The sequence below is a fragment of the Oryctolagus cuniculus genome, chromosome 18 (genome assembly GCF_051225735.1).
Source record: "Oryctolagus cuniculus isolate XC-2025 breed Fujian yellow rabbit chromosome 18, ASM5122573v1, whole genome shotgun sequence".
NCBI lineage: Eukaryota > Metazoa > Chordata > Mammalia > Lagomorpha > Leporidae > Oryctolagus > Oryctolagus cuniculus.
Window position 1 is genome coordinate 39832794 of NC_142884.1, and position 19341 is coordinate 39852134.

Here is a 19341-nt window from a genome sequence, read left to right on the forward strand (position 1 = left end):
CATTAAGGATTTCTGTAGTTCAAGAATTTGTTTTTGAGAACTTCTTAATGTTCTTATCAATTTTTTGAGATCTGCTTCTTGCATTTCTTCTATGTCATCATCTTCATAATCTTGAATTGGGGTATCTTTTTCATTTGGGGGCGTCATGGTGACTTCCTTGTTTCTATTATCTCAGTTTTTGCATTTATTATTTGGCATATTGGAGATATTTGGTTTCTTCACTGTGGTGCTTTTTCTTGTTATACTATGACTCTAGATTAAGTGGACTGTCTGCTTTTGATGGAGCCTTAGAGGCTTGAGATGGGTGTGGCCTGATAGCTTGGTTTGGTGTGCCAAAGGTGACACTCCCAGGTTAGGCGTGATAGATCTCTCTCTCTCTCTCTTTCTTTTTTTGATTCAAAGGGAAGTAATTCTGCACAACTGAATGAAGTTGAAGGTAGTTAGCAGGCAAATGATATACCCACAGGAGCCGGAGATCGGAAGCTCTTTCCCAAGGATCACACAGGGAATCTGTTCAGCCCTCAGAGTGGGCTCAAATTCTCCTTCAGACTCCCACTGGGTTGCCAAAGTTATGGAATTGTAGCGTCTGTGGAGAGTACTCACGTGAATTCTGTGAGTTCTCTCTCCCACCGTCTCTATTTTCACAGTCTCAGTTCAGTAGCACCACAAATTTACTAGGTCCTAATCTCATGTTAATTCGCCCTGCCCAGAGTCAGGTTTTTCTGCTAGGCTCAGGGCCAGTGCAGACCTGAGGTCGCTCTGCTTATGATGTATGCCCAAGATGGTGCCTGCTCTTTGTCTTGCTCGCCCTTGAGAGGTGAGCGGAGAGAGAGAAACCCGTGTCTGTACCAGACACGTTTTTTTTTCTCTCTCTCTCTTCCAGTTAGCCTGGTGAACTTCCCCCTCCCCGGGGGTCGTTCCCTCTAGTCTCCTCTCTCCGCTTGCCTGCCGGTTTCTCCGGCTATTGAGGTTCGGCTCACCTCGCGTTCCAGCGCTGGTGTGTTGAGTCTGCCGCTGGTGTCCTGAACTGTGCACTCCCACACTCTCCACGCGGGTCCACTGTGAATCACGCGCTCCAGAAGAGTTTCTTCTGCTGTTTCCTCCCCTACTCTTCCTTGAACCTGCCATATCTCCACTGTTATTAAACTGTCTCTCCCCGGACTATCAGTGTGCTCCCTTCCAATTCCACCATCTTGCCTCCTCCCCCCGGTCTTTACAGTGTTGAATGTATTTAAGAATGACACTTTTTGTTTTCTGCTCACAAATGCTAATTGGTTCCACCTGGAGTCAAATACTTCCACATTTGGTGTTCTAGGCAGAAAGCTTCAGAAACCTGAGAAAACATGATATTTGTGTTTGTAAACATGACATTGTATCCACTTGCAGAATAGAAAATTGTGCTTTTCTCCAAAACCACTTTCACAGTGATTTTTTTGTTAAATTTCACCCGAATTCCAAAATTTTTCAAGATTTTCCGGGATGAAAGCAGAAATATCCGGTGTATTGTGGGATCTCAATTCCAGATCTTGCTACAGCCTCTGTGCTTGTTTGTGTTTTCTGGACATTCTCTACGGACTTTATGATTTTGAATGCATTTGAGCAGGACACTTTTTGTTTTCTGCTCACAGACACTATTTGGTTCCACATGGAGTCAAATTCTCCACACATTCGAGTTTTCTAGGAAGAAAGCTTCAGAAACCGAGAAAACATATTTGTGTTTGTAAACAAGACACGGGATGCATTTGCTGAACAGAAAGATTGTGCTTTTCTCCAAAACTACTTTGGTGTTTTTTTTTTTAATTTCACCCAAATTCCACAACAATTTGTACAGATACTCCTGGATGAAAACAGAAATATCTAGTGCATTGTGGCTATCTCATTCCCATATCTTGCTACAGCCTTTCTGTTTGTTTGTGTTTTCTGTACATTATCAACGGACTTTATGATTTTGAATGCATTTTAGCAGGACACTATTTGTTTTCTGCTCACAGACGCTATTTGGTTCCACATGCAGTCAAATCCTCCACACATTAGATTTTACTAGGCAGAAAGCTTCAGAAACCCGAATAAACTTGATATTTGTGTTTGTAAACATGACATTGGATCCACTTGCCGAACAGAAAGATTGTGATTTTCTCCAAAACCACTTTCACGGTGATTTTTTGGCTAAATTTCACCCGAAAACCACAATAATTTTTCAGGATTTGCCGGGATGAAAGCAGAAATATCTGGTGTGTTGTGGCTATCTGATTCTGAGATCTTGCTACAGCCTCTGTGTTTGTGTTTTCTGGACAGTATCTGCGGACTTTATGCTTTTGAATGCATTTTAGCATGTAAGTGTCTGTTTTCTGCTAGCAACTGATAATTGGTTCCACTTGGGGTCAAATCCTACACACATTCGAGTTTTCTAGACAGAAAGCTTCAGAAACCCAAGAAAACATGATATTTGTGATTGTAAACATGACATGGGATGCATTTTCTGAACAGAAAGGTTGTGCTTTTCTCCAAAACCACTTTGATGGTGGTTTTCTTTTTTTTTTAAATTTCTCACAAATTCCCCAACAATTTGTCCGGATATGCTAGGATGAAAGCAGAAATATCTGGTGTGTTGTGGCTATCTCAATCCGTGATCTTGCTACAGCCTCTGTGTTTGTTTGTGGTTTCTGGAATTCTCTACGGACTTTAGAGTTTTCAATGCATTTTAGCATGTAAGTTTTTGTTTTCTGCTGGCAAATGCTAATAGGTTCCACATGGAGTCAAATCCTCCACACATTCGAGTTTTCTAGGCAGAAGGCTTCAGAACCTGAGAAAACATGATATTTTGGTTTGTAAACATGACATGGGATGCATTTGCCGAACAGAAAGATTGTGCTTATCTCCAAAACCACTAGGACTTTTTTTTTTTTTTAATTTCAAACGAATTGCACAAAAATATGTTCAGGAACTACTAGATGAAAACAAAAATATCTGGTGTTTTGTGGCTATCTCAATCGCATATCTTGCTATTGCCTCTGTTTGTTTATGTTTTCTGGACATTCTCTAGGAACCTTATGGTTTTGAATGCATTTTAGCAAGACACTTCTTGTTTTCTGCTAACAGACGCTAATTGGTTCCACCTGGAGTCAACTCCTGCACACATTCCAGTGTTCTAGGCAGAAAGCTTCAGAAACCTGAGAAAACATATTTGTGTTTGTGAACATGACATTGTATCCACTTGCAGAACAGAAAGATTGTGCTTTTCTCCAAAACCACTTTGACAGTGATTTTTTGGTTAAATTACATCCGAAAACCACAACAATTTTTCAGGATTTGCCGGGATGAAAGCAGAAATATCTGGTGTGTTGTGGCTATCTCAATCCCAGATCTTGCTACAGCCTCTGTGTTTGTTTGTGTTTTCTGGATATTCCCTATGGACTTTACGGTTTTGAGTGCATTTAGCATGTAAATTTTTGTTTTCTGCTGGCAAACGCTAATTGTTACCACATGGAATCAAATCCTCCACACATTTGTGTTTTCTAGGCAGAAAAATTCAGAAACCTGAGAAAACATGATATTTGCATTTATAAATATGATATTCGATGTAGTTGCCGAACAGAAAGATTGTGCTTTTCTCCAAAACCACTTTCACAGTGATTTTTTGGTTAAATTTCCTCTGATAACCACAACACTTTGGCCGGATATGCTAGGATGAATGCACAAATATCTAGTGTGTTGTGGCTATCTCAATCCCAGATCTTGCTAAAGCCTCTGTGTTTGTTTGTGTTTTCTGGACATTCTCTATGGACTTTACGGTTTTCAATGCATTTTAGCATGTAAGTTTTTGTTTTCTGCTCATAGATGCTATTTAGTTCCACATGGAGTAAATCCTCCACACATTCGAGTTTTCTAGGCGGAAAGCTTCAGAAACCCGAGAAAACATGATATTTCTGTTTGTAAACATGACATGGAATGCATTTGCTGAACAGAAAGATTGTGCTTTTCTCCATAAGGACTTTCACGGTGATTTTTTGGTTAAATTTCAACCGAATTCCACAACAATTTGCCCGGATATGCTGGGATGAACGCAAAAATATCTGGTGTGTTATGGCTATCTCAATCCCAGATCTTGCTGCAGCCTCTGTGTTTGTTTGTGTTTTCTGGACATTTTCGAAGTACTTTACATTTTTAATGCATTTTAGCATGTAAGTTTTTGTATTCTGCTGGAAAACGATAATTGATTGCACATGGGATCAAATACTCCACACATTCAAGTTTTCTAGGTAGAAGGCTTCAGAAACCCGATTCAACATGATATTTGTGTTTGTAAACATGGCATGGGATGCATTTACTGAACAGAAACATTGTGCTTTTCTCCAAAACCACTTTGATGGTGATTTTTTGGTTAAATTTCACCTGAAAACCACAAAAATTTGTCCAGATACTCCTGGATGAAATCAAAAATATCTGGTGTGTTGTGGCTATCTCAATCCCAGTTCTTGCCACAACCTCTGTGTTTGTTTGTGTTTTCTGGACATTCTCTATGGACTTTAAGGTTTTGAATGCATTTTAGCATGTAAGTGTCTGTTTTCTGCTGGCAAACGCTAATTGTTAACACATGGAATCAAATCCTACACACATTCGAGTTTTCTAGGCAGAAAGCTTTAGAAACCCGATTAAACATGATATTTGTGTTTGTAAACATGACATTGGATCCACTTGCAGAACAGAAAGATTGTGCTTTTCTCCAAAACCACTTTGACAGTGTTTTTTTTTTTTTAATTTTACCAGAATTCTACAACAATTTTTCAGGATTTTCCGGGATGAACGCAGAAATATCTGGTGTGTTGTGGCTATCTCAATCCCAGATCTTGCCACAACCTCTGTGTTTGTTTGTGTTTTCTGGACATTCTCTATGGACTTTAAGGTTTTGAATGCATTTTAGCATCTAAGTTTTTGTTTTCTGCTGGCAAACGCTAATTGTTACCACATGGAATCAAATCCTCCACACATTCGAGTTTTCTAGGCAGAAAGCTTTAGCAACCTGATTAATCATGATATTTGTGTTTGTAAACATGACATTGTATCCACGTGCCGAACAGAAAGATAGTTCTTTTCTCCAAAACCACTTTGACGGTGTTTTTTTGTTTTTTTTTTTTTTTTTTATTTTCACCAGAATTCTACAACAATTTTTCAGGATTTTCCGGGATGAATGCAAAAATATCTGGTGTGTTGTGGCTATCTCAATCCGAGATCTTGCTACAGCCTCTGTGTTTGTTTGTGTTTTCTGGATATTCTCTATGGACTTTACGGTTTTGAATGCATTTTAGCATGTAAATTTTTGTTTTCTGGTGGCAAACGCTAATTGTTACCACATGGATTCAAATCCTCCACACATTCGCGTTTTCTAGGCAGAAGGCTTCAGAACCTGAGAAAACATGATATTTTGGTTTGTAAACATGACATGGGATGCATTTGCCGAACAGAAAGATTGTGCTTTTCTCCAAAACCACTTTCACAGTGATTTTTTGGTTAAATTTCCTCTGATAACCACAACAGTTTGGCCGGATATGCTAGGATGAACGCACAGATATCTAGTGTGTTGTGGCTATCTCAATCCCAGATCTTGCCACAGCCTCTGTGTTTGTTTGTGTTTTCTGGACATTCTCTATGGACTTTACGGTTTTCAATGCATTTTAGCATGTAAGTTTTTGGTTAAATTTCACCCGAAAACCACAACAATTTTTCAGGATTTGCCAAGATGAAAGCACAAATATCTGGTTTGTTGTGGCTATCTCAATCTGAGATCTTGCTACAGCCTCTGCATTTGTTTGTGTTTTCTGGACATTCTCTACAGACTTTCTGATTTTGAATGCATTTTAGCATGAAACTTTTTGTTTTCTGCTCACACATGGTAATTGTTTCCACTTGGAGTCAAATCCTTCACACATTCGGTGTTCTACGCAGAAAGCTTCAGAAGCCCGAGAAAACATGATATTTGTCTTTGTAAACATGACATGGAATGCATTTGCCGAACAGAAAGATTATGCTTTTCTCCAAAACCACTTTCACGGTGATTTTTTGGTTAAATTTCACCCGAAAACCACAACAATTTTTCAGGATTTGCCAGGATGAAAGCAGAAATATCTGGTGTGTTGTGGCTATCTCAATCCCAGATCTTGCTACAGCCTCTGTGTTTGTTTGTGTTTTCTGGACATTCTCTACAGATTTTATGGTTTTGAATGCATTTTAGCATTAAACGTTTTGTTTTCTGCTCAAAGACACAATTTGTTTACACTTGGAGGCAAATCCTCCACACATTCGAGTCTTCTAGGCAGAAAGCTTCAAAAACCTGAGAAAACATAATTGTGTTTGTAAACATGACATGGGATGCATTTGCCGAACAGAAAGATTGTGCTTATCTCCAAAATCACTTTTTTTTTAATTTCACGTGAATTCTACAGCAATTTGTGCAGATACTCCTGGATGAAAATGAAAATATCCAGTGTGTTGTGGCTATCTCAATCCCAGATCTAGCTACAGCCTCTGTGTTTATTTGTGTTTTCTGGACATTCTCTACGGACTTTATGGTTTGAATGCATTTTAGCATGTAACTTTTTGTTTTCTGCTGGGAAACGCTAATTGGTACCACATGGAATCAAATCCGCCACACATTTGAGTTTTCTAGGCAGAGCTTCAGAAACCCGAAAAAACATGATATTTGTGTTTGTAAACATGACATGGGATGCAATTGCCGAACAGAAAGATTGTGCTTTTCTCCAAAACCACGTTCACGGTGACATTTTGGTTAAATTTCATACAAATTCTACAACAGTTTTCCAGATACTCCTGGATGAAAACAAGAATATCTGGTGTGTTAATACTATCTCAATCCCAGATCTTGATACAGCCTCTGTGTTTGTTTGTGTTTTCTGGACATTCTCTAAGGACTTTAACGTTTTGAATGCATTTTAGCATGTAAGTTTTGTTTTCTGCTGGCAAACGCTAATTGGTTCCACCTGGAGTCAAATCCTCCACACATTTGGGTTTTCTAGGAAGAAAGCTCCAGAACCCCGAGAAAAAATGATATTTGTGTTTGTACACATGACATGGGATGCATTTGCCGAACAGAAATATTGTGCTTTTCTCCAAAACCACTTTGTTGGTGATTTTTTTGGTTAAATTTCACCCAAAAACCACAAAAATTTGTCCAGATACTCCTGGATGAAGTCAAAAATATCTGGTGTGTTGTGGCTATCTCAATCCCAGATCTTGCCACAGCCTCTGTGTGTGTTTGTGTTTTCTAGACATTCTCTACGAAATTTACAGTTTTGAACGCATTTTAGCATGTAAGTTTTTGTTTTCTGCAGGCAAAAGCTAATTGGTTACACATGGAGTTAAATCCTCCACACATTCGCCTTTTCTAGGCGGAAGGCTGCAGAAACCCGATTAAACATGATATTTGTATTTGTAAACATGGCATGGAATGCATTTGCCGAACGGAAAGATTGTGGTTTTCTCCAAAACCACTTTCACGGTGGTGTTTTGGTTTAATTTCACCCGAAAACCACAACAATTTGTCCAGATACGCCTGGATGAAAACAAAAATATCTGGTGTGTTGTGGCTATCTCATTCTGAGATCTTGCTACAGCCTCTCTCTGTTTGTGTTTTCTGGACATTCTCTCCGGACTTTAGAGTTTTGGATGCATTTTAGCATGTAAGTTTTTGTTTTCTGCTGGCAAACAGAATTAGTTAGGGTTAGGGTTAGGGCTTGGGCTGGGGTTAGGTTTAGGGTTATGGTTAGGGTTAGTGTTAGGGCTAGGGTTAGGATTAGGATAGGGCTAGGTTTATGGTTAAGGTTCAGGCTTGGGTTAAGTTTAGGGGTAGGGTTAGGGTTTGGGCTGTGGTTAGGGTTAAGGTTAGGGCTGCAGTTAATGTTAGGGTTGAGGTTAAGGCTAGGGCTAGGTCAAGTTTAGGGTTAGGGTTAGTGTTAGTGTTAGGGTTAGGGTTACTGCTAGGGCTATGTTTAGGGTTAGGTTTAGGGTTAGGGTTAGGATCAGGGTTAGGTCTAGGGCTAGTATTATGGTTAGAGCTATGGGGAGTGTTATGGTTAGGGTTAGGGTCAGGGCTAGGGCTAGGGCTAGTGATAGGTTTATTGTTAGGCTTAGGTTTAGAGTTAGTGTGAGGTTTAGTTTTAGATCTAGACAAGTGTTAGGGTTATAGTTAGGGTTAAGGTTAGGGCTAGGGTTAAATTTAGGGCTAGCATTAGTGCAAGCGTTAGGGTAGTGTTAGGGTTAGGTTTAGGGTTAGGGTCAGGGCTAGGACTACTGCTAGGGCTAAGATTAGGGTTAGGGTTAGGTTAGGGCTTGGGTTAGTTTTAGGTTTAGGGTTAGGGTTAGGGTTAGGTTTCAGTCTAGACAATGGTTAGGGTTATGGTTAGGGCTGGAGCTAGGGTTAGTGTTAGCATTAGGGTTAGGGCTAGGTTTATGGTTAGGGTTCGTGCTTGGGTTAAGGTTAGGGTTAGGGTTTGGTCTTGGCTGGGGTTAGGTTTACATTAAGCCTATGGTGAGGGTTAGGTTTCGAGTTAAATCTAGGGCTAGGTCTAGGGCTAGGATTAGGGTTAGGTTTAGTGTTAGTGTTAGGGCTATGTTTAAGGTTAGGGTTAGGTTTAGGTTTAGGGTTAGGGCTAGGTTAGGGCTAGTATTAGGGTTAGAGCTAGGGCTAGTGTTGGGGTTAGTGTTTGGGTTAGGGCTAGAAATAGGGATAGTGTTAGGGTTAGGGTTATGTTTAGGGTTAGGGTTAGGTTTAGGTCTAGACAAGGGTTATGGTTAGGGTTAGGGCTAGGGCTAGAGCTAGGGCTAGGGCTAAGGTTAAGGTTAGGGTTAGTGTTAGGGTTATGGTTAGGGCTAGGGTTAGGGTTAGAGCCAGGTTTAGGGTTAGTGCTAGGGTAGTTTTAGGGTTAGGGTTAGGGTTAAGGTTAGCGTTAGGGTAGGGGTTAGGGTTAGGGTTAAGGTTAGTGGTTAGGGTTAGGGTTACAGTTGGGGTTAGGGTTAGTGCTAGTATTATGTTTAGGGTTAGTGCTAGGCCTAGGGATAGGGCTAGGTTTAGGGTTAGTGTTAGGGCTAGGACTAGTGCTAGGGCTATGTTTAGGGTTAGGGTTAGGGTTAGGGTTAGGGCTAGGGTAAGGGTTAGGGTTAGGGCTTGGGCTAGTGCTAGGGCTAGGGTCAGGGTAAGGGTTAGCATTAAGGTTAGGGTTAGGGTAAGGTTTAGGGTTTGGGTTAGGGCCACATTTAGGTTAGGATTAGGGCTAGGTCTAGGCTTAGGGTTAGGGCTAGGGTTAGGGTAAGGAGAAGTGCTTGTGTTAGCATTAGGTTTAGTGCCAGGGTTAGGGTTAGGGCTAGGGCTAGGTTTAGGGTTAGGGCTAGGACTAGGGTAGGGTTAGTGTTAGGGTTAGGGTTAGGGTTAGGGCTATGGTAAGGGTTAGGACTAGGGCTAGGGCTAGAGTTGGAGTTATGGTTAGGGTTAGGGTTAGGGCCTGTGTTAGATTTTGGTTAAGGCTAGGTCTAGGGCTAGGGCTATGGTTAGGTTTAGGGTTAGGTATAGGGCTAGTGTATGGCTAGCGGTAGGGTTAGGGTTATAGTAAGGGATAGGGTTAGGACTAGTGCCAGGGTTAGGATTAGGGTTAGGCTTAGTGCTAGGGCTGGGGCTAGGGTTAGCGTTATGGCTAGGGTTAGTGTTAGGGTTAGTTCTAGGCTTAGGGTTATGGTTAGGGTTAGGTCTAAGGTTAGGTTTAGGTTTGTGGTAAGGGTTAGCATTTGGGTTAGGGGTTAAGGTTAGGGTTACGGTTAGGCTTAGGGTTTGGGCTAGGGTTAGGGTCAGGGTTAGGACTAGGGCTAGGGCTAGGTTAGGGCTAGAGTTAGGGTTAGGGTTAGGGCTATATTTAGTGTTAGCATTAGGGTTAGGTTTAGGGCTAGGTCTAAGGATAGGGTTAGGTTTAGGGTTAGGGCTAGGGTATGTTTAGGATTAGGGTTAGTTTAGGGTTGTGGTTACGGTTAGGGTTAGGGTTAGGGCTAGGTTTCTGGTTAGGGTTCAGGCTTGGGTTAAGGTTAGGGTTAGCATTAGGGCACGGGGTAGAGTTAGGGTTAGGGTTAGGTTAGGGTTAGGGCTAGTGTTAGGGTTACCTTTAGGCTGGGTTTATGCTTAGGGTCCGGGCTTGGGTTAAGTTTAGTGTTAGGGTTAGGGCTTGGGCTGGGGTTAGGGTTAAGGTTAGGGCTACAGTTAGGGTTAGGGTTGGGGTTAAGGCTAGGGCTTGGTCTCGGGTTAGGGTTAGGTTTAGGTTTAGGGCTGGGGCTATATTTAGGGTTAGGCTTAGGTTTTGGTTTAGGGTTAGAGCTAGGGCTAGGGCTACAGCTAGTATTAGGGTTAGAGCTAGTGCTAGTTTTAGGGTTAGGGCAAGGGCTAGTGTGTTAGTTTTAGGGTTATGTTAAGGCTATGGTTAGGTTTAGGTCTAGACAAGTGTTAGGGTTAGGGTTAGGGCTAGGGTTAGGTTTAAGGTTAGTGCTAGGGCTAGTGTTAGGTTTAGGTCTAGCAGTAGTGCAAAGGTTAGGGTTAGGGTTAGGGTTAGTGTTAGGGTTAGGTCTAGGACTAGTGCTAGGGCTAATGTTAGTGTTAGGGTATGGTTAGGGCTAGGGTTATGGTTAGAGATAGGGTTAGGTTTGTGCTGGGGTAGTGTTGTGTTAGGGTTAAGGTTACTGTTAGGGCTGGGGTTAGGATAAGGGTTAGGCTTAGTAGTTAGTGTTAGAGTTTCATTTAGGGTTAGGGTTAGGGCTAGGGTTAGGTTTAGGGTTAGGGCTAGGGTCTGCGATAGGGCTAGGATTATGGTTCGGCAATGTCTAGGATTAGTGCTAGGGCTAGGCTTAGGGTTAGGGTTAGGGCTAGGGTAAGTGTTAGGGTTAGGTCTAGGAATAGTGCTAGGGCTACTGTTAGTGTTATGGTTCGGTTTAGGTTTAGGTTTAGGGTTCGGTTTAGGGATAAGTTCAGGGCTAGGTTTATTTTTCGGGTTCGGGCTTGGGTTAAGGTAAGGGTTAGGGCTCGGGCTAGGGTTAGGGTTAGGATTTGGTTTAGGGTTAGGGCTAGTGTTAGGTTTAGGATTAGGGCTATGTTTATGGTTTTGGTTCGGGCTTGGGTTAAGGTTAGGGTTAGGGATTCCGCTTGGGCTGGGTTTAGGGTTAAATTTAGGGCTACAGTTAGGGTTAGGGTTGGGGTTAAGGCTAGGGCTAGGTCTAGGGCAAGGGTTAGGGTTAGGTTTAGGGTTAGGGCTAGGGTAGGGCTAGTATTAGGGTTAGAGCTAGGGCTAGTGTTAGGGTTAGGGTTTGGGTTAGGGCCAGAGTTAGGGTTAGGCTTAGGGCTAGGGCTAGGTTTTAGGTTAGGGCTAGTTTTAGGGCTAGGGCTAGGTTAGGGTTAGGGTTAGTGTTAGGGTTAGGGCTAGGTTAAGGGTTAGGGCTAGGTCTTGCACTAGGGTTGGGGTTATGGTTAGGGTTAGGGTAAGGTTTAGGGCTAGGGCTAGGGCTAGGGTTGGGGTTACACTTAGGGTTAGGGTTAGGGTTAGGGTTAGGGCCAGGGTTTGGGCCAGGGTTAGAGTTAGGTTAGGGCTAGTGCTAGTGTATGGCTAGCATTAGGGTAAGGGTTATATTCAGGGATAGGGTTAGGTTAGGGCCAGGGTTAGGGTTGGCGTTAGGGTTAGGCTTAGTGCTAAGGCTGGGGCTAGTGTTAGGTTTATGGCTAGGGTTAGGATTAGGATTCGTTCTAGGGTTAGGGTTATGTTTAGTGTTAGGGCTAAGGTTAGGGTTATGGTTATGTTTAGGGTTAAAGTTAAGGTTACGGTTAGGCTTAGGGTTATGGCTAGGGTTAGGGTTAGGGTTAGGGCTAGAGCTAGATCTAGTTTTAGGGCTAGGGCTATGTTTAGTGTTAGCATTAGGGTTAGGGTTAGGGTTAGGGCTAGATCTAGGGCTAGGTTTAGGTTTAGGGTTAGGGCTAGAGCTATATTTAGGATTAGGGTTAAGTTTAGGGTTAGGGTTAGGGTTTGGGCTACGGCTATGTTTAGTGTTAGGGTTAGGGTTAGGGCTAGGGCTAGGGCTATGGCTATGTTTAGTGTTAGGTTTATACTTAGGGTTAGGGCTAGGTTTATGGTTATTGTTTTGGCTTTTGTTCAGGTTAGGGTTAGAGTTAGGGCTTGGGCTTGAGTTAGAGTTACGGTTAGGGTTAGGGCTAGGGTTAGTGTTATGTTTAGGGCTAGGTTTATGGTTAAGGTTCAGGCTTGGGTTAAGGTTAGGGTTATGGTGAGGGCTTGGGCTGGGGTTATAGTAAGGTTAAAGCTACAGTAAGTGTTAGGGTTGGGGTTAGGGCTAGGGCTAGGTCTAGGTTTAGGGTTAGGTTTAGGGTTAGGGCTAGGGCTATGTTTAGGATTATGGTTAGATTTAGGGTTAGGTTTATGGTTAGGGCTAGGGCTAGGGCTAGTATTAGGGTTAGAGCTAGGGCTAGTGTTAGGGTTAGGGTTATGGTTAGGGCTAGAGCTAGTGCTAATGTTCGGTTAGGGTTAGGGTTAGGTTTTGGGTTAGGTTTAGGTCTAGACAAGGGTTAGGGTTAGGGTTAGGGCTAGGGTTAGTGTTAGGCTTAGGGCTATGGCTAGAGATATGTTTAGGGCTAGCACTAGTGCAAATGTTAGGGTTAGGGTTAGCGTTAGGGCTTGAACTAGTGCTAGGGCTAATGTTAGGGTTAGGGTTAGGATTAGGGTTATGGTTAGGGCTAGGGTTAGGTTTAGAGCCAGGGTTAGGTTTAGTGTTATGGGTAGTGTTTGCATTAGGGTTAGGGTTAAGATTATTGTTAGGGTTGGGTTTAGGGTTAGGTTTAGGTTTAGTGGCTAGGGTTAGGGTTACAGTTAGGGTTAGGTTTAGGGCTAAGATTAGGGTTAGGGATATGTTCAGTGTTAGCATTAGGGTTAGGGTTAGGGTTAGTGCTAGGTCTAGGGCTAGGGTAAGGTTTAGTGTTAGGGCTAGGGCTATGTTTAGGGTTAGGGTTAGGGTTAGGGTTAGGGCTAGGGCTAGGGCTAGTGTTACTGTTATGGTTAGGGTTAGGGTTAGGGTTAGTGCTATGTTTATGGTTAGGGTTTGGCTTGGGTTAAGGTTACGGTGAGGGTTAGGGCTTGGGCTGGGGTTAGGGTTAGGGTTAATGTAGGGTAAGGGTTAGGGTTAGGTCTTGGCCTACTGCTAGGGCTAGGGTCAGGGTTAGGGTTAGGGCTAGGGAAAGGGCAAGGGTTTGGGTTAGGGTCATGTTAGGGTTAGGGTTAGGGCTAAGGCTAGGGTTAGGATTAGGGCTAGTGTTAGGTCTAGGACTAGTGCTAGGGTTAGGGTATAGATTTAGGGCTAGGTTAATTGTTAAGGCTAGGGCTAGGTTTGGGGTTATGGTTAGTGTTACGGTTAGGGCCAGGGTTAGAGTTAGGTTAGGAATAGGTCAAAGGGTAGGGCTAGGGTTAGGGTTAAGGTTAGGGTAAGGGCTAGGGCTAGTGCTACGGTTAGTGTTAGGGTTAGGATTATGGTAAGGTATAGGTTTGGGTTAGGGTAAGGGCTATGGCTAGGGTTAGGGTTAGGGTTAGGTCTAGGTCTAGGGTTAGATTAGGTTTAGGGTTAGGGCTAGGGCTATTTTTAGGATTAGGGTTAGGGTTAGGTTTAGGGTTTGAGCTAGGGCTGTTTTTAGGGTTAGGGTTACGGTTAGGGTTAGGGTTAGCGTTAGGGCTAGGTCTGGGGCTAGATTTAGGGTTAGGGCTAGGGCTAGGGTTACTGTTAGGGTTAGGATTAAGTTTAGGTTAGGGTTAGAGTTAGGTATAGTGCTAGCGTTAGTGTTAGAGTCAGGGTTAGGGCTAGGGTTAGTGTTAGCGTTAGGTTTAGGTTTAGTGTTAGGGTCAGTTTTAGAGTTAAGACTAGTGCTAGGTTTACAGTAAGGTTTAGGGTTAGGGCTAGGGTTAAGGTTAGGGTTAGGTTAGGTTTAGGTCTAGGGCTAGGGTTAGGTTTAGGGCTATGGTTAGTGATAGGGTTAGGGTTAGTGCTAGGCATAGTGCTATGGCTATTTTAGGGGTAAGGTTAGGGATAGGGTAAGGGTTAGTGTTAGTGTTAGGGCCCGGGTTAAGGTTAGGGCTAGGGTTAGTGTTAGGGTGGTTAGTGTTAGAGCTAGGCTAAGGGTTAGGGCTAGGGCTATAGCAAGTTTTAGGGTTAGGGTTAATGATAAGTCTAGGGCTAGTGTTAGCTTATGGTTAGGGTTAGAGTTAGGGCAAGGGTTAGCTTTAGGTTTAGGGCTAGGGCTAGGGCTATGGTTAAGTTTAGGGTTAGGGTTAGGTCTAGGGCTAGTGCTAGGGCTAGGGCTAAGGTTGGGGTTAGGGTTAGGGCTAGTGCAAATGCTAGGGCTATGGTTAAGGTTTGGATTAGGCAAGGGTTAGGGTTAGCGTAATGGCCAGGTTTACAGTAGGGTTAGTGTAGGGCTAGGGTTAGGGTTTGGGCTAGGCTTAGGGCTAGGACTAGTGCTAGGGTTAGGGTTAGGGTTAGGGTTAGGGCTAGGGTTTGGGCTAGGGCTAGGGCTAGTGCTAGGGCTAGGTTTAGTGTTAGGTTTAGGACTAGGGTAAGGGTTAGGGTTACGGCTAGGGTTAGTGTTAGTGCTAGGGCTCGGGCTATGGTTAGTGTTAGGGTTAGGGCTAGGACTAGCGCTAGGTCTTGGGTTATTGTTAGGTTTAGGACTAGGGTTAGGGTTAGGGTTAGGGCCAGGGTTAGAATTAGCTTGAGGGCTAGGTTTAGGGTTAGTGCTAGGGTTAGTTTTATGGCTAGGATTATGATTAGATTAGTTCTATGATTAGGGTTAGGGTTAGGGTTAAGGTTAGGGTTAGGGGTGTGGTTAGGGTTAGGGTTAGAGTTAGGGTTGGGGTTAGTGTTAGGTTAGGGTTAGCGTTATGGTTAGGGATAGGGCTAGGGCTTGGATTAGGGCTAGATCTAGGGTTAGGGTTAGGGTTAGGGTTAGGGTAGGGTTAGGGTTAGGGTTAGTGTTAGGGTTAGAGTTAGGGCTAAGTCGGGGGCTAGGGTTAGGGCTAGGGCTATGTTTAGGGTTAGGGTTAGGTATAGGGCTAGGCTTAGGGTTAGGGTTAGGGTTATGGTTGGGCTATTTTTAGGGTTAGTGTTAGGGTTAGGTTTAGCGTTAGGGCTAGGGCTATGTTTAGGTTTAGGTTTAGGGTTAGGGCTAGGGCTAGGGCTAGGGTTAGTGTTAGTGTTGGGGATTGGTTTAGGGTTAAGGTTAGGGTTAGGGCTAGTGCTACCTTAGGGATAGGGTTAGGACTAGGGCTAGGGCTATGTTTAGTGTTAGGGTTAGTGTTAGATTTAGGTTTAGGGTTAGGCTATTGCTAGGTTTAGGGTAAGGGTTCTGGTTAGGGCTAGGGTTAGGGTTAGGTTAGGTTTAGGTCTAGGGCTATGGTTAGGGTTAGGGTTAGGGTTGGAGTTAGGGTTAGGACCAGTGTTAGATTCAGGGTTAGGGTTAGAGTAAGGGCTATTTTTATGGTTAGGGTTAGGGCTATGTCTATGTTTACAGTTATGTTTAGGTTTGGGGTTGTGTTAGGGTTAGATTTAGGGTTAGGGCTAGGGCTAGGATTAGGTTTGGGGCTAGGGCTAGTGTTAGTCTTGGGTTAGGTTAAGGCTTGGACTAGGGTTAGGGTAGTGTTATGTTTAGGGCTAGGGCTAGGGCTAGGGCTATGGTTCGGGTTAAGGTTTGGGCAAGGGTAATGGTTAGGGTTAGGGATAAGGCTAGGGCTACAGTTAGGGATAGGGTTAGGGTTAGGGCTAGGTTTAGTGCTAGGGCTAGGGTTAGGGTTAGGAATAGGGCTAGGGTAAGGTTAGGTTTAGTGTTAGGGCCAGAGTTAGGGTAGGGTTAGGACTAGGATTAGTGTTAGGGTTAGGGTTAGTGGTTAGGGTTACTGTTAGGGTTAGGGTTAGGGCTAGGGAATGTATTAGGGCTAGGGTTAGGGTTAGTGTTAGGGCTAGTGTAAGGGTTAGGGTTACTGTTAGGGCTAGGGTTAGCGTTAGGGTTTGGGTTATGGGTAGGGCTAGGGTAAGTGTTAGGATTAGCACTAGGGCTACAGTTAGTTTTAGGGTTAGGGTTAGGGTTAGAGCCAGGGCTAGTGTTAGGGTTAGGGGTATGGCTATGTTTAGGGTTAGGTTTAGGGTAGGGTAGGGCTAGGGCTAGGGTTAAGTTTAGGGTTAGGGCTAGGGCTAGGGCTAGGGTTGAGGTTAGGGTTATGGTTAGGTCTAGGTCTAGGGCTAGTGCTATGGCTAGGGCTAGTGTTAGGGTTTGGGCTAGGGCTAGGTCAACTTCTAGGGCTAGGGTTAAGTTTTGGGTAAGGGTAAGGGTTAGGGTTAGGGTAAGGGCCAGGGTTAGGGTTGTGTTTAGGGTGGGGCTAGGTTTAGGGTTAGGGCTAGGGTTAAGGCTAGGACTAGTGCTAGGGTAGGGTTAGGGTTAGGTTTAGGATTAGGGTAAGGGTTAGGGTTAGGGCTACGGTTAGTGTTAAGTCTAGGGTTAGGTCTAGGGCTAAGCCTATGGTTGGGGTTAGTGTTAGGGCTAGGGCTAGTCTCAGGGTTAGGGTTAAGGCTAGGAATAGCGCTAGGTCTTGGGTTAGTGTTAGGTTAATGGCTAGGGTTAGAGTTAGGTTTAGGGTTAGGGCCAGTGTTAGGATTAGGTTGAGGGCTAGGGTTACGGTTAGGTTTAGGGTTAGGGCTAGGGCTTGTGCTAGGGTTAGGGTGAGGGTTAGAGTTAGCTTACGGCTAGGATTAGGGTCAGGGTTGGGGTTAGGGCTAGAGCTAGGTCTTGTGTTAGTGTTAGGGTTAGGGTTAGGGTTAGGGTTAGGGTTAGGGTTAGGGTTAGGTCTAGACTAGGGATGGGTTAGGGTTAGGGCTAGGATTAAGGTTAGGTCTAGGGTCAGGTCTAGTGTTAGGGCTAGGGTTAGGGTTAGGGTTAGCGTTAGGGCTAGGGTTAGGGTTAGGGTTAGAGCCAGGATTACGGTTAGTTCTTAGGCATGTGTTATAGTTAGGGTTAGGGCTAAGCTTAGGCTTAGGGTAGGGTTAGGTGTTAGGATTAGGCTTACAGTTAGGGTTAGGGTAGGATTAGGTTTAGGGTTAGGGCTAGGGCTAGGACTACAGTTAGTGATAGGGTTAGGGTTAGGGCTAGGGCTAGTGCTAGGGCTAGGGTTAGTGTTAGGTTTATGACTAGGGTAAGGTTTAGGGTTAGGGTTTGGGCCAGGGTTAGGGTTACGGTTAGGGCTAGGGTTAGTGTTAGGGTTAGGGTTAGGGCTACGGTTAGAGTTAGGGTTGGGTTAGGATTAGGGTTAGGGATAGGGGTTAGGGTTAGGGTTAGGGTTATAGTTAGGGTTAGGGATAGGGCTAGGGTTTGTTTTAGGGTTAGGGTTAGGGCTAGGGCTAGGTTTATGTTTAGGGTTAGGGCTAGGGTAAGGGTTTGCTTTAGGGTTAGGGCAAGGGTTAGTGTCAGGGTGAGGGCTAGAGCAAGGCTTAGGGTTATGGTTAGGGTTAGGGCACGTGCTAGAGATAGGGTTTGGGTTAGGGTTAGGGCTATGGCTAGGGTTAGGGTTAGGATTAGGGTTTGGGTTAGCATAATGATTAGGGTTAGGTCCACGGTTAGGTTTCGGCTAGAGCTAGTGTTAGGGTTAGCGCTAGGGCTAAGGTTAGTGTTAGGGCTAGAGCAAGGGTTAGTGTTAGGGCTGTTGTTAAGGCTAGGGTTGCGGTTAGGGCTAGAACTATGGTTAGTTTTAGGTTTAGGGCTAAGGCTAGGGCTAGTGCTAGGCTAGGACTAGGGTTTAGTTTAGGGTTAGGTTTAGGGTTAGGGTTAGGGCCAGGGATAGGGTTAGTGTTAGGACTTGGTCTAGGGTAAGTGTCAGGGCTTGGGTTAGGGCTAGGACTAATGCAAGGGTTAGGGTTAGGGTTAAGTTAAGGTTTAGGGTTGTTAGGGTTAGGGTTAGGTGTTAGGGTTAGGTTAGGGTTAGGGTTAGTGCTAGGGCTAGGGTTAGGTTAGGGCTAGAGCTATGGTTAGGGTTAGGGCTATGTTTAGTGTTAGGGTTAGGGTTAGGGTTAGGGTTAGGGCTGGGTCTAGGGATAGGGTTAGGGTTAGGGTTAGGACTAGGGCTATGTTTAGGGTTAGGGCTACGGTTAGGTAGGGCTAGGGCTAGGGTTGGTGTTAGGGTTAGGGTTAGGTTTAGGTTTGGGGTTAGGGTTAGGGCTAGTGCTACTGTTAGCGTTAGGGTTAGGGTCAGGGCTAGGGCAATGGCTAGGGTTAGTGTTAGGTTTAGGGTTAGGTTTAGTGTTAGGGTTAGGTTTAGGGTTAGGGCTAGTATTAGGTTTACAGTAAAGGTGAGTGTTAGGGCTAGGGTTATTGTTAGGTTAAGTTTAGTTCTGAAGCTAGGGTTAGGGTTAGGACTAGGGTTAGCATTAGGGTTGGAGTTAGGGCTAGGACTAGGGTTAGGGTCAGGTTTAGGGTTAGGGATAGGGCTGTGGTTAGGGTTAGGGTTAGGGCTATGGTTATGTTTACGCTTACGTTTAGGGTTAGTGCTTGTGTTATTGTTAGGTTTAGGGTTAGGGCTAGGTCTAAAATTAGGTTTGGGGTTAGGGGTAGTGTTAGGATTTGGTTGGGTTAGGGCTAGGACTAGGGTTAGGGTAGGGCTAGGGTTAGGGCTATGGTTAGTGTTAGGGTTAGGGCAAGGGTAAGGGTTAGGGTTTGGGCTAAGGCTAGGCCTAGGGTTGGATATGGTTAGGGTTAGGGCTAGGGCTAGTGCTAGGGCTAAGGTTAGGGTTAGGGTTAGGGTGAAGTTTAGGGTTAGGGTTGGGGTTTGGGTTAGGATTAGGTGTTAGGGTTAGGATTGCAGTTAGGGTTAGGGTTAGGGCTAGGTTTTGTTTAGGTTTAGGGTAGGGCTAAGCCTAAGGTTAGGGTTAGGGTTAGGGTAACGGCTAGGACTAGTGCTAAGGCTAATGTTAGGGTTAGGGTCAGGGCTAGGGTAAGGGTTAGGGTTAAGGCAAGGGCTAGTGCTAGGGCTAGGGTCAAGGTTAGGTTTAGGTCTAGGGCAAGGGTTATGATTAGGTTTAGGGCTAATTTATGGTTAGGGTTAGGGCTTGTCTAGGTTTAGGGTGAGGGTTAGGTTAGGGTTAGGGTTTGGGCTATGGTTAGTGTTAAGTTTAGAGCCAGGGTTAGTGTTAGTGCTAGGGCTAGAGTTATGGTTAGGGTTAGGGCTAAGTTTAGTGTTAGGGTTGGGGTTAGGGTTAGTGTTATGGTAGCGG